The following is a 13,142-nucleotide window of genomic DNA, read 5'->3' on the forward strand; positions in this document are numbered from 1 at the left end:
CGCGTGGAAAGGTTGCATAGCGCGGGTGCTCGCTCTTTCAACCGTGTGCGCGAGGTAATACTATTTTTAATATGCAAACACACACACACACATTTTGTTTTTACCTTATAATTATATAATATATAATATAATAATGCAAATGCTAATGCTAATATAAGTTATTTTGTGGTATAATTCAAGAACATGAAAAAGAAATTGTCTAAAAGTCCGACGAAGCTTGAGGTGTGGGATGAATGCCACACTAGGATCGGCTCCACTCCCGAGAGCCGAATATATACTACCCCCGCCGCTATGCGCATTGCGGTAATCTTCTAATTTTAGCATTTTAATTAATTGTGATAACCATGAATACGTCAATATATTTATATGTTTAATTAATGCTTATATCTTCTAATTTTAGCACTTTAATTAATTGTTTATATCATAACTATGAATGCTAATTAATTGTGAAAAATGTGTAGGAACGATATGCCTCCATTCTTGATCGTATGCCGGTGGAGGTTACTCAAGCGGGGGAGCGGGATGAGCCTTGGGATTGGTGGATGGAAGCAATGGAGGTTCCCCAAGGCGAGAGGCCAAAAAAGAATTACGTTGTGGGGTTCCCTAAAGCTCGAGCTAGTGATTTGATCCCAACACTAGCCACTCGCTATAGGGATTCCACCCGTGGCGGCGCCGGCTCATCCTCATCCGCTCCAACACAAAATCCGGTGGTTCCCGATTCCATCTTCCCCCCGATTGTCCGCAATGTGCTCAATGAAACCCGTGCCAATCCTCTCCAATTTGCTCGTCGCCTATCGGATGAGGAGATAACAACATTTGCACGCACAGCCCTCGAGGCATCCGATCCAGCCGCTGACCCGGCTCGGAGGGCTGAATGGAATAGCCCTCTCGGCGGCGAGATTGTGCACATTGTAGGGACATTGCTCGAGGATGTCCTCCAAAAAATGGATGCTCGTGCTCAAATGGTAATATACTTATGCTTTGTTTTTTGTTTTTGGTTGATATGTAAAAATGAATGGATTTCTAATTGTTTGACATGTTTTTGTAGGCAACTGCGCAAGAGGGAGAGAAAGATTACACGGATGTGGACGAGGAGACGGATGAAAACACGGATGATGAGGGTGAAGGCGAAGCCGGTGGCGAAGACGGCGGGGAAGGCGGTGGTGAAGGCGGTGGCGAAGATGGTGGCGACGGCGGTGGTGAATCATCCGATGTTTCATTGACCGATTAGTGTAATTTATATTTTAATTTTAACGGATGGTATATATTAAGACAGTGGTTGGATTTGGATTGTGAATGTTTGGGTTTTGAATTGTTTGAATGTTTGGATTTGAATTTGTAATTAGTATGTTTGGATTTTGAATTGTTTGGATTTGGATTTGTAATTAGAATGTTTGGATTTGGTTTAATTAGAATTGTTTCGTTTAATTTTGTTGTTGGTATTTTGTGATGTTTGGTTGTTTAGGATGCTTGGTTTGATTGTTTGGTTGGTATGATTTTGGTACAGGGAATTGATTGGAAACTGCAGATTCTGCTGCAATTTTTTAAAAAATTCACCCAGTAAAACCGACCGAATGGTCCCAAAACCGACCACTTTTTACCATATTGATGCCAGAAAACCGACCGCATTCAACTATAACCGACCGTGCTCATCACATAAAACCCAGAAAACCGACCGCATTCATCAAGAGTCGGTCGGTTATGAGACGGTCGGTTATGTGAATCAGGGTGGCCTTCTGCCACAAACCCGACCGACTCATAACCGACCGCACATAACCGACCGTGGCAGAAGGTTGACTGCGGTCGGTTTTGTGTCAGAGTCAATTCAGATAAAAGGCACATAACCGACCACTGAAATCGGTCGGTTTTACCAGTCGCTTCTGACGTGGTGTGACACCTGTTGCCACGTGGTGACAGGTGGCATCAAGTGGGGCCACTTTTCTGGGAACAAAACAGCACATAACCGACCACTTACTTGGTCGGTTTTAAAGGTTAAAGCCGACCAATTCGCGTAACCGACCAGGGTTTAAACGACCAGCCATATCGGTCGGTTTTAGGCTTATAACCGACCGATATTGTTCATAACCGACCGATTCTGGCGGTCGGTTATGTCCTGTTTTCCCGTAGTGTTTGCCAGATAAATATCTTCCTTCTGTGAGGTACCCACATGCCCCAAACTTTCCTCCACCCTTGACCTTGAGGTATATTAGTAGTGCCAATACTCGCAACATGTGAGAAATGATACCTTTCTTATGCTATGTAGAAGACAGTATTCTAACACTATTCTATCACGCACAATTCTCCCTTTATATATATTTCATACAAGATGTGTTTTCCTTGTTTGGAATTGAGACTACATTCTTATTATTTAGCGCCCCTAGAAAAGAATTCACAGACAACCATTCCTTGCAATATTTTAACACCACCTGACCCATGATGGACCAGAAATTTCGGAAGATAGCCTTGTTTAGATCGTCGCTCCGATGCTTTATCGGGGTGCATTTTCTTGACTACAATTGTAAACTCCTCGTACGAGAGCTCCTGGAGCAGTTGAGCATTTTGTTCCCTCATAACAGTTATTTGGCCAGCAATATGATCCATAATTTTCTCCTCCACTTCTCTCGTAAACAAATCCGTACAGGAATCTCGAACATCATCACACATTCCTTCCATCATGATTATCAATTAGCTCACTGATGGGGTACCTATCCCTTTGGCAGTTCAAGCCCAACCCTGATGGACTTTTCGGTTGAAGGACCGTGAGAAAGAAAGCACCCTTCTCTCTCAAACATGTGACAATTTCGTTCCACAATATCACACCGACGTTGTCACATGTATGAAATGACAAGGCACTCACAAATATTGCTCGTTACCTTAGAAAGCAGCTGGACATGTGAAAACCCTTCCTATATAATGTCATTACTTAATTTCCGGATGACAAAGCATCTTTCTCTATAGCCTATTCCCGTCATGGAAGCCTAACCTAGGCTAGCCAATTGGAAGACAGAGACTCCATGTATAAAAGAGAAAGAGACAACGACAAAGAGGACAAGAGAAATTTTCCTGACCAAAAACTACAAAATAAAAGGAATCCTGATCGCTACGGACATAAGCTCAAGTCCCTACGGTCATTATTTGGCGCCATCATAATACAATGACAAACATTTCTTATCACTTGGGCTCCCATATTAAATGATAGAAAAGACAACCAAAAATGAGTGACGAAAATGAGTTCTACTTTAATGGGATAGAGACCTTTATATAGTAGTCTCGATGTTAAAGAACAATTCGAAGTATGATTTAATTTATTAGAAACCTCATAGAAGTAGGTTTCTGTATTTGAGATAAGATAAGACTCTTATCTTGTGCAATCGATGTTTATCTAGAAATTTAGATGTTTATCGTCGAAGAATTAGAATACTCGTAGAACTCTGAAGTTCTAGAGCCTTCCTTTTAGTTTTCTACTTGGAGTAGTCTTTATGTATTCGGGCCTTGATAGGGCTCCTTCCTGGATTCCAGCCTTGAGTGGGCCGGGGGCTCAAACCTTGGATTTTGACAGTCCACATAGCTTAATTGTGGGCCTACTTATGGGCCTCATTAATTAATTATGAAATTAATTAATATCTAAGTGTCACAAGCCTTAATTAACCGGGCTTTTGTATTTTTGGGCCTTAATAATCTAATAATAATGAAAAATTATTTTCGACCTCTATCATTTGCCCCCCAACTTTTGATTAGTTTCGTAGAAACTTTTCAAAAGTTTTAGAGGTTTTTGTGCGATTTATCAAGCCTTTTATATGACTTATCGAGTCTTTTATGTGACTTATCGAGTCTTTTTTTGTACACAACAGGTACTTTATCAAATTTATCATTATTATAGTGCTCCCATGCATTTTTATACATTTTCTCGGGACTTAATTCGACTATATTAGAATTTTATTAAATTCCAATTTTCTAGAATTTTCCTAAGTCAGAAAATAATTTTCAAAATAATTTGAAAATTAAATATAATTTTACTAGAATTTATCCTGATTTTCAAGATTTTATGAGTTTTTTTTATTTTTAAAGCCTTTTCAGCATTTTTGAAAATCTCACACCTCGAGCTCGATTCGATCTCTAATGAGATCGAATGAAGGCTGACTTTGCCCTCCTTCTTGACGGCTCCATCGAGCTGGGCGCCCAGGCTGTGTCGAACTCAAATGAGCTCGAACAAAGCAACAAAATAACCCCTACGTTGACGTCATGTTTGAGCAGGATTCCTACCACCATCGGCCTGGTTTGAGGTCGATTCTAGGATCATTTTTCCCACGAGCTCGACACATCTATCGACCTGGATTCTGGTTGAAATTTTTAGAAGAGCTGGTGTCTGACTTCTTTCGAACTCAAATAAGTTCGAATGAAGTGCCAAATCCCCCTCCAGGTCGCACCCATTCTTGAGATGGATTCTCGGGTGGTCGAGCTCAATTGTCCTCAAAAAAGAGGCAAAAATTATACCCAAGCCAAAGCAAGTTTCAAACTCATGGCTTCATCAACTTGGTTCAAGGTCGAGTGAAGTGTTGTTTTATCTCCCTGCTCGAATTAGTTTTCGAGGAGGAGCGTGGGTTTTGATCGAGCTTGATTGAAGTCAAATGATTGCTTAAATTGGCCTTTTGATCGAAGGTCTCATCGTGTTGGGGCCCAACACCTTTCAACTTCGAGTGAGGTCGAATGAAGGTCCAACATGCCCTTCCGCTCGAACCTTTGATCGAATTGGACTTTCGTGAATAAAAATTGTAAATAATTTCGAGCTTGATGCCCAGCTATATCGACTTGAAAAGAAGTCGAAAGAAGTGTCAAAATGACACCTAAGTCGACAAAATTTTCGAGTTGGATTTCATCTTTGATCAAGGTGATTCTATTCCGAACATGTTTTGGGCCTTCACTGGGCCTGACTGGGCTACGAAGCCTTATTATACCCAAAAATTGGGCTTTTATTTGACTTCCAGCCTCATAACCATGGAGAATTCTAAATATTGGACCCTTGTAGGGCATAACTTGGGATGCTAAGCTATATAATCTCCAGAGAACATTCTAGAGTTTTTAATTTAATTTCTATTTGTTTTTTGTTTTCCTGAGAATTATGGGAGGCTCTAGAAGCTTCTTTCAATTTTCTTTTTCTTTATTTTTCAAAGTATCTAGATCTTTCTTGGGCTATTGGGCCGGTTACAAGGGTCCGATAACCCGCTGTAGCAGGTGAAGAGCCCACTTTATCGGTAGTTCAACTGGCAATGAGCTCTTATATAAGTGAAGTGAGACTTCATCCCCCTCATTCCTCACTTTCTTATTTCTTATACTCCTCTCTAAGTTCTCTCAAAGTTTTCTTTAGAGTTTTCTTAGATTTTCAAGTTTTCAAGCTTTTCAAAGCTTTATTTCAGCGAGCAATGGCGGATTCCGGCAATCCCAACATCCCGTAGGAGGTGGTCGACCGTCAGGCAGCTAGGCTGGCCAAGCTAAGTAAGAAGGGTAAGAAAATCCCTAGCCACTCTAGTTACTCTAGCCTTAATAATATGCTTATCTCTAGGGGGAGGATTTTCCATCTTTCGTTGAGCTAGATTCGTATAATCACCATTCTAACTTTAGGGATGCTGACCTTTTACGGGACTATATCAATTAGTTTAAAATCCTTTCTGATTATGTTCTCAAGTTTGTTGAACCTGGTGAGCGCACCTGCCACTGGGATCCCTCCCACCTATATGTGTATAGTGATGTCCTTTTAGCGGGACTTAGGCTCTCAATTCTCCTTTTTATTCCAATTATTTTTGCTGTTGTTAAAATCAACCATTTCCAAGTTGTTCCCAACAGCTTGAGTTTGATATATTGCTTTCTTGTCCTTTGATCTTTAAAGAACATTAGTCCTACAGTTCCTTTATTTAAGAAAATTTTTCAATTTCAGAATTCTCCCGAATCTACTCAACGCTGGGTTTACATCAATCATACGCCTAAACGACCCTATATCTACAACCTTCATTCCCTTCCGGATAACAATCCTAAATAGAAGGATGAATTTCTTAAGTTAGAGTGGGTAGGCGGGGATTGGGGAACCCTCTTTAGGCGCTCTTTTGGTCGAGTGTCGTAAGGTGGAGTCAATTCTATCGACTTGACTGATGCCAAGGAGGCTGCCTATAATGAATTAATTTGAGGCGGAAGGAGACGTTGGCATGGGATCTCTCTTCGATGAGTCTATGCTCGTAAAGGTGGGACTTTCCCGATCGCGGAAGGTATGTTTAAGTACCCGTACGCTTTAACACCTTCTTTTGTCTTGCCCAATGTGTCCCCCGAGGGCATCACTGGGAGGCTGAAGAGAGCCTGGAGGGCAGCCGATCCAAGGATCCAAGAGCAAGGTCCCTCTTTCCTCTAGCCCCACAGGAAGGGTGACTCCTCAGGGTTCGGGCCTCACCCCCGGAGTCCGAAGACTGCTGCTTTCCGACCAGCTTGGGGGTTTCAGAAAGGCGACTCGGTGCTGGGCTCTACTACCCATTGTATGGATTGGTCGAGGCACTTGATCACTCCCCCGGACTAGAGAGATGTTGTAATGGGGGATGAGTTGGAGAGGGCCGAGGCACTTGGTTGCTAGTCCATAGCCTTTGTAAGTGTTCTTTACTTTTCTTTCTATTGCGTTTTCTTCGATTTTGTCTTGCTTCTAACTTAAGTTGTTTTGCTTAAGACGAATGCTCATTTCCAGGCGGTCCGCGAGCATGCCAAGTCGTGGCAGTGCCAATCGGATAAACACCGAAAGGACTTTATGGTCGAGGAGGAGAAGAACACGAGTTTGAAGACTCAGCTCAAGGACTGTTAGGAGCTGCTAGCTAAGGCGCAGGGTGAATTAGTTGAGGCCCGGGTGGATCGTGAAACACTCATCGATCAGTACATAGACTCGGAGGAGTATCAAGGGCTGATCGGTCAGCACAAAGCCAGAATTCAGCCCCGCTTCTTATTCAGGGGCTAGAATGAGGCTTGAACACTATAGTGACTCGTACTCTTGGTCTCTTCGACTCCTGGTTTCGTGAGACCCCAAGTCCTCTAGCGGAGAGAAGGAGTCATCCTCAGGAGAGGAAGAGTCATCCTCGGGGGAGGAGGAGTAGGTCCTTAGATTTTATGTTCACTTTTGGCCATGTTTAGCTCCTTACGTACTTTGTTTTAACTTAAGCTTGGTAGGAGTTGTATCATAACTCCTAAGTTATTAATCTTACAATTTCTTTCTTTTGAGTTTTGAGCTCATACGTAACACGTTTTCGAGTTTTTATGCCATATATTTATTATGAAGAACTTAGGATTCACAAAGCAATATCTATAAGGAAAACAATCACATCAACAGAATTTAAACTAATGTAAAAGAAAAAAGGATAATTCTCGCTACTTTATTAAAACTTGCAAAGTAATAAACGAGTTATACTCCATACTACTGGACGACAGTGGTCTACATGACCTTATTCAAGTGAATTTCTACTACTAAAAATACTAAAACGTAATAAATCTTAAAGTTGTTAGCATGCCAACTTCTTGGAACATCAACTCCGTCCAAGGTCAATTGCCTATACGAGCCATGACCTGTGACATTCTTCACATGGTATGGTCCTTCCCAATTTAGTGACATCTTGCCTTTGCCTTCCTTAGCACTAAATCTACTTCTAGGAAGTATCCCTCCTTAACTCGAAGATTGTAGTAATAGGAAGCTCATTTTCGATTTTCCACTATCTTCGCATGAGCTTGGTCCGTGACCTCCTCAATCATATCGAGAGCCAACCTCATTCCTTCCTCGTTAGTTGGTGGATCAAATTGCTCGATCCTTGGAGACGTTTGAGTGATCTTGAGGGGCACCACTGCCTCAGTTCCACATAAGCTAGCTGAAAAGGAGTCGATCCAGTAGAGAACTTACAGGTTTTTAGATATGCCTATAATATCGGAAGGATCTCATCTGCCCATGTGCCTTGAGCTCTCTCAACCTTCTTCTCCAGTCCATCGAGGATAATCCTGGTTTCTACTTCGGCTTGCCCATTGGTTTGAGGGTGTGCCACCGAGGTGAATCGTAGGTCGATGTCGTAGTCCTTATAATATCCTTGGAACTCAGAATTATTGAACTACGTTTCATTATTAGTAACCAAGACTCGTTGTATACCGTACCTGTATATGACATTCTCCCAAAAGAACTGAGCAACCTGCTTCGTGGTTATCTTGGCAAAGGGTTTCGTCTCAATCCACTTGGTAAAGTAGTCGATCGCAACTATTAAAACTTTCATTGTGTGCTGGGGAGTGGGAATGACCCTAGAATATCCATCCACCACATAGCAAAGGGAATCGGGGAATTGATGGATGTTAACATCTCAGGGGGATGGTGTAAAATGGGTGCAAACTTCTGGTACCTATCACATCGTTTGGCATAGTCCTCAGCTTGCTCCAACATGTCAAGCCAATAAAAGTCGGGACGGGTGAATTTGTGAGCCAATGCTCTCCCGCCAAGATGCTGGCCACGTACTCCTTCGTGAACCTCCCTCAAGCCTTCTCAAGCCTCATCTGGCCTTAAACATCTCAAGTATGGAATCACGAATGACTTCCTATATAAAATCCCTTCAATGAGAACATGCTTCAAAGCTCTCACCTTTAACTTTCGTGCCTCCTCGGCATTAGGTAGTAGATGTCCATATTCGAGATACATCTTCATCTCATCCATCCGAATAGCCCATGTATCAATTGAGGCTATCAATTTTCCATTGATGCTTGGGGTTCTCAGAACCTGATAGTGCACACTTCCTGAACAGATCTCATTGTCTGAGGATGCAAATTGGGACAAGGAATCATCCTTTATATTACTCCCCTTGGTGTATATTTAATCTGACACTCTTCGAATAGCGTCATCTGAGCTTTCACGATTCTCAAATATTTTAGCATTATCTCCTCTCGTGCCTCAAACTCACCATTGACTTGAGAGACTACTAGTCATGAGTCTTCACAAACTTTAATGTTCTTGACCCTCAGAGTTCTAGCTAATCCCAATCCAGCTATTGATGCTTCGTACTCAACTTCGTTGTTGGTGGTTGGAAAATCCAACTTGATTGCGTGTTTAACAATGAACCCATCAGGGCTTAGGAGCACAATCCATGCACCACTAGTTTCGTTTTTGAAGCTCCATCAAACAAATAGCCAATACTCCTTAAATTTCTCATCTACTTGATTGGACTCAGCCATCTTATCCTCTTGCCCCCTGACTTCTTGGTTGTCAATGGTACATTCAACTATGAAGTCAGCTAGAGCTTGAACCTTGATCGCCACCTATGGCTTATACTGGATATCGAATTCTCCAAGCTAAACTACCCACTTTATCAACCTTCTACTAGCCTTCGGGCCGTGCATTATACTGCGAAGGGGCTGGTCGGTCAAGACTTCAATCTTGTGAGACTAAAAGTAAGGTCTCAGCTTTCTCGAGGCTGTAATCATATCCAATGCAAACTTCTCAATCAGCGAATAGTTGAGCCCCGCTCCATGTAAAACCCTGCTGACATAATAAACGGGTTTCTCAACTTTCTCATCCTCACGAGCCAAGACCGCACTCAGTGCTTGTTCTGAAACGGCTAAGTACACATATAGGACTTGGCTAAGTACACATATAGAAACTTACCTAATCTAACTCAAAAGGCACACTTGGCTAGATTCAGCATCATCTTATGTGTCCTCAGGACTTCGAAAGCCTCACTGAGGTGTTTGAGGTGGTCAGCCTTATTCAAACTCTTAACTAATATATCGTCAACATAGACATCCATGGTCTTCCCAGTAAAATACTTAAACATCTTGTTGGCCAAACGCTGGTACGTGGCTCCTACATTCTTAAGGCCAAAGGTCATAACCAAATAACAGAATACAACAAAGTCAGTGACGAACGAGACTTTAGGAACATCGTCCTTGTCCATCTAGATCTGGTCGTATCCACTAAAGCCGTTCATAAAGCACAACATCTCGTGGCCAGCAGTGGCATCTATCAATGTATCAATCCTTGGGAGAGGAAAACAATCCTTGGGACAAGCGTCGTTGAGGTCCGTGAAGTCTACACACATCCTACACTTCCCATTATCTTTCTTAACAATGACCGGGTTTTCCAACCATTCTGGTAACTGAATCTCTTCAATGAACCCCGCTTACAATAGTTTCTCAACCTCCTGTCTATTGGATTCCTGCCTCTCAGGTGCAAAGTTTCTATTCTTTTGTTGTATAGGCTTCTTATCAGGATTAACATTCAACTTATGTGTTATGAAAAGGGGATCAATCCCTAGCATACCAGCTGCTGTCCAAGCTAAAACATCTCGATTGTTCCTCAGGAATTTAACAAACTCATTCCTCCAATCCTCGGGGAGTGAAATCCCAACGAATGTAACCTTCTCCGGCTCCTCTAGATACAGAGTGATGGGGACCAAGTCCTCGGAAGGCTTGCCTTTCCTTTCTTCCTCTTCCCTGACATCTAAATCCTTGATCGGTAGTACTTGCCCCCCGCCCCCCCCCCCCCCCGAGTCTTAAAGCTACAACATAACAACTACGTGCCATCTTCTGGTTTCCCTTCTCTTCACATACTCTGTTCCTGGTCGGGAATTTATTATTCAGATGACAAGTAGATGATATAGCTTTAAAAGAATGCATACTTGTCCTTCCAAGGATGGGGTTATAGGTAGACGAGGCTTTAATGACGAGGAAGTTCAACATGTATCTGGCCCGTCGGCGCTCAACCCCCATTATAACTGGCAACTGAATCATACCCTCAATCTTTGATTCCACTCTGTTGAAGCCATAGATAGGCATGTCAAACGGTGTCAATTAAGACTCAGCGTAACCCATCTTCTCTTAAGCGTCATAAAAAAGTATATCAACAGATGCTCGATTGTCCACAAGGACTCTTGACAGATGAATTCCTGATCACGGGTGTGGTCTCTAGTGGATCATCATGGGGGAATTTCACCCCTTCAAGGTCTAATACATCAAAAGTTAGTGGAAGCTCAATCTTCGCTCTCTTTGGGGGTTGTCCAACAATACTCATCACTTTCCGAGCATATGCCTTCCTCGAATTACAAGATGTACTGGCAACGGTCGGTCCTCCAGATATTAGGGTAACCGTAGGCCCTCGAGACTGATTTCTCCTATCACGATCATCATTGTCTCTTCCTCGATTATCATTATCACAGGGATTCAATTTTGTCCTCTATATATATACCGTTATCTAATTTGATTTACTAGGAATATGAATTTTCTGGATGAAAATAAATGGTTGTATCTTTTTTTAAACAACGCTTTTTTCCCCGACCGTTGTCTGATTATATTTAATATAAGGGATTTACCATTACTTGTACAAATCACTCATGTTAAATATCTTTCCATCATAGTTACTTACAAGAGACGTGTTAAAACATATTTCTCGACATTAATTATTAAAACAATTTATATCTTATTTATTGTATCCTTTTTTAAACAACGCTTTTTTTCCCCGAACGTTGTCTGATTAGTTTGTTTGATGCTGTTTTTCTTGTAGTGGTATATCCTGTTAGATCAGCTTTCCAAGGAATTCTCTCCAACCATGTCACTTGAAGCCTTCCGATCTCATGTAAATCCGAATACATACATGTTATTTGTGTGTGTGTGTGTGTGTGTCTATATATATATATAGGGAGAGAGAGAGAGAGAGAGAGAGAGAGAGAGAGAGAGAGAGAAAGAGAGAGAGAAAAGTTCTATGGAGACTGCATTTTGTGGAGGATGGAGAGACTTAATCACAGCCATCCAATCTTTAAACATCCAAGGGCTCATGTTATTTGCAGATATTTGTCTTGCACATTCGTTTTCTCTCTCTATCATGTCCTGCACTTCTAAATCGGTATACAACAAGCACCACTTCTAAATCTTACATAACATAAAATAATAATTTCATAATATTGGTGTTCAATCACCGAAATCCTAACAAATAAAAATGATAATTGCATAAAAAAAGAAGATGTAGTTGCACATTGTTATGATTGGCACTGAACTCATCGTCATTGTCCTACAACGAATTGAATTTGTTGCAAGACAAGATAACACTTGCATATATCACAAATACGCGGGACAAATTATTAACATTACATATTTAGAAATGCAGGACAAGAATAGTGTAAATTATAAAGACAGTTTTGAATTAAAACTAAAACAAGAAATGCTGGACAAGAATATTAATAATACATTACTAGAAATGTAGGACAAGAATAGTGTAAAATATTAATATTATATTACTAGAAATGTAGGATAAAAAATGCAGGACAAAAAATATTTAATCATGTCCATTAATTGTCATATTATTTTAACGGTAAATCTTGTAGTCTCTAAGTACTTCAAAGTTTTTGGTCTCTATTGACCCCAACTCAGTATATATAATCATTATATTATCTTAATTGAGTTAATAAATACCATAGATATAATTCTTAATTCATCTCTATTTCGTGCTCCTAAAATTTAGATGAAGTCTCAACATGATCCTTGTCAGGATTTTAATTGTATGCCAGCTGCCTACATATCTAGTCTTGGTAGTTCACCTCTGCAGTAACGAAATCCTAAATCCTTGACGAGATAATCCAACCAAATCCAAATAAATGATGGATTATAAAATAAGCTCATAAAATTTTATGACATAACATATATTTTGGTGACTAAGATAATAACTATTACAATATAAATACTACTCTCTCCTTCCCGTTATAATAGTCTATTTTGCAAAATTCACACATATTAAAAAAATATTAAATACAATATGTTGTTATCATCATCATGCATTGGTTTGCACACAAATAGTACTAAATTTTCATTCATTTTGTTAAAGTCAACATAATTTGCATTATAAATCTTGAAAACAGTTTGGGCTAATAAATATTAACAATTCAAACTTGTATAAAATTTGTATTGGACGAAAAAGGAAAAATAATATGAGAAATTTTTATTGGAGAAACAAAACTATTGAAATGGGAAGGAGGGAGTATTGTGATACTCCCTCCGTCCCCCTGAGTAGTATACATTGTGGGACGGGGACGCGGCACGGACTTTAATGCTCCTGTAAAGTGTGGTTGTGTAATTTATTTTTAAATTTTTTTTCTGAATTAAAATTT

Source organism: Daucus carota, chromosome 2, assembly GCF_001625215.2.
Source record: "Daucus carota subsp. sativus chromosome 2, DH1 v3.0, whole genome shotgun sequence".
Lineage (NCBI taxonomy): Eukaryota > Viridiplantae > Streptophyta > Magnoliopsida > Apiales > Apiaceae > Daucus > Daucus carota.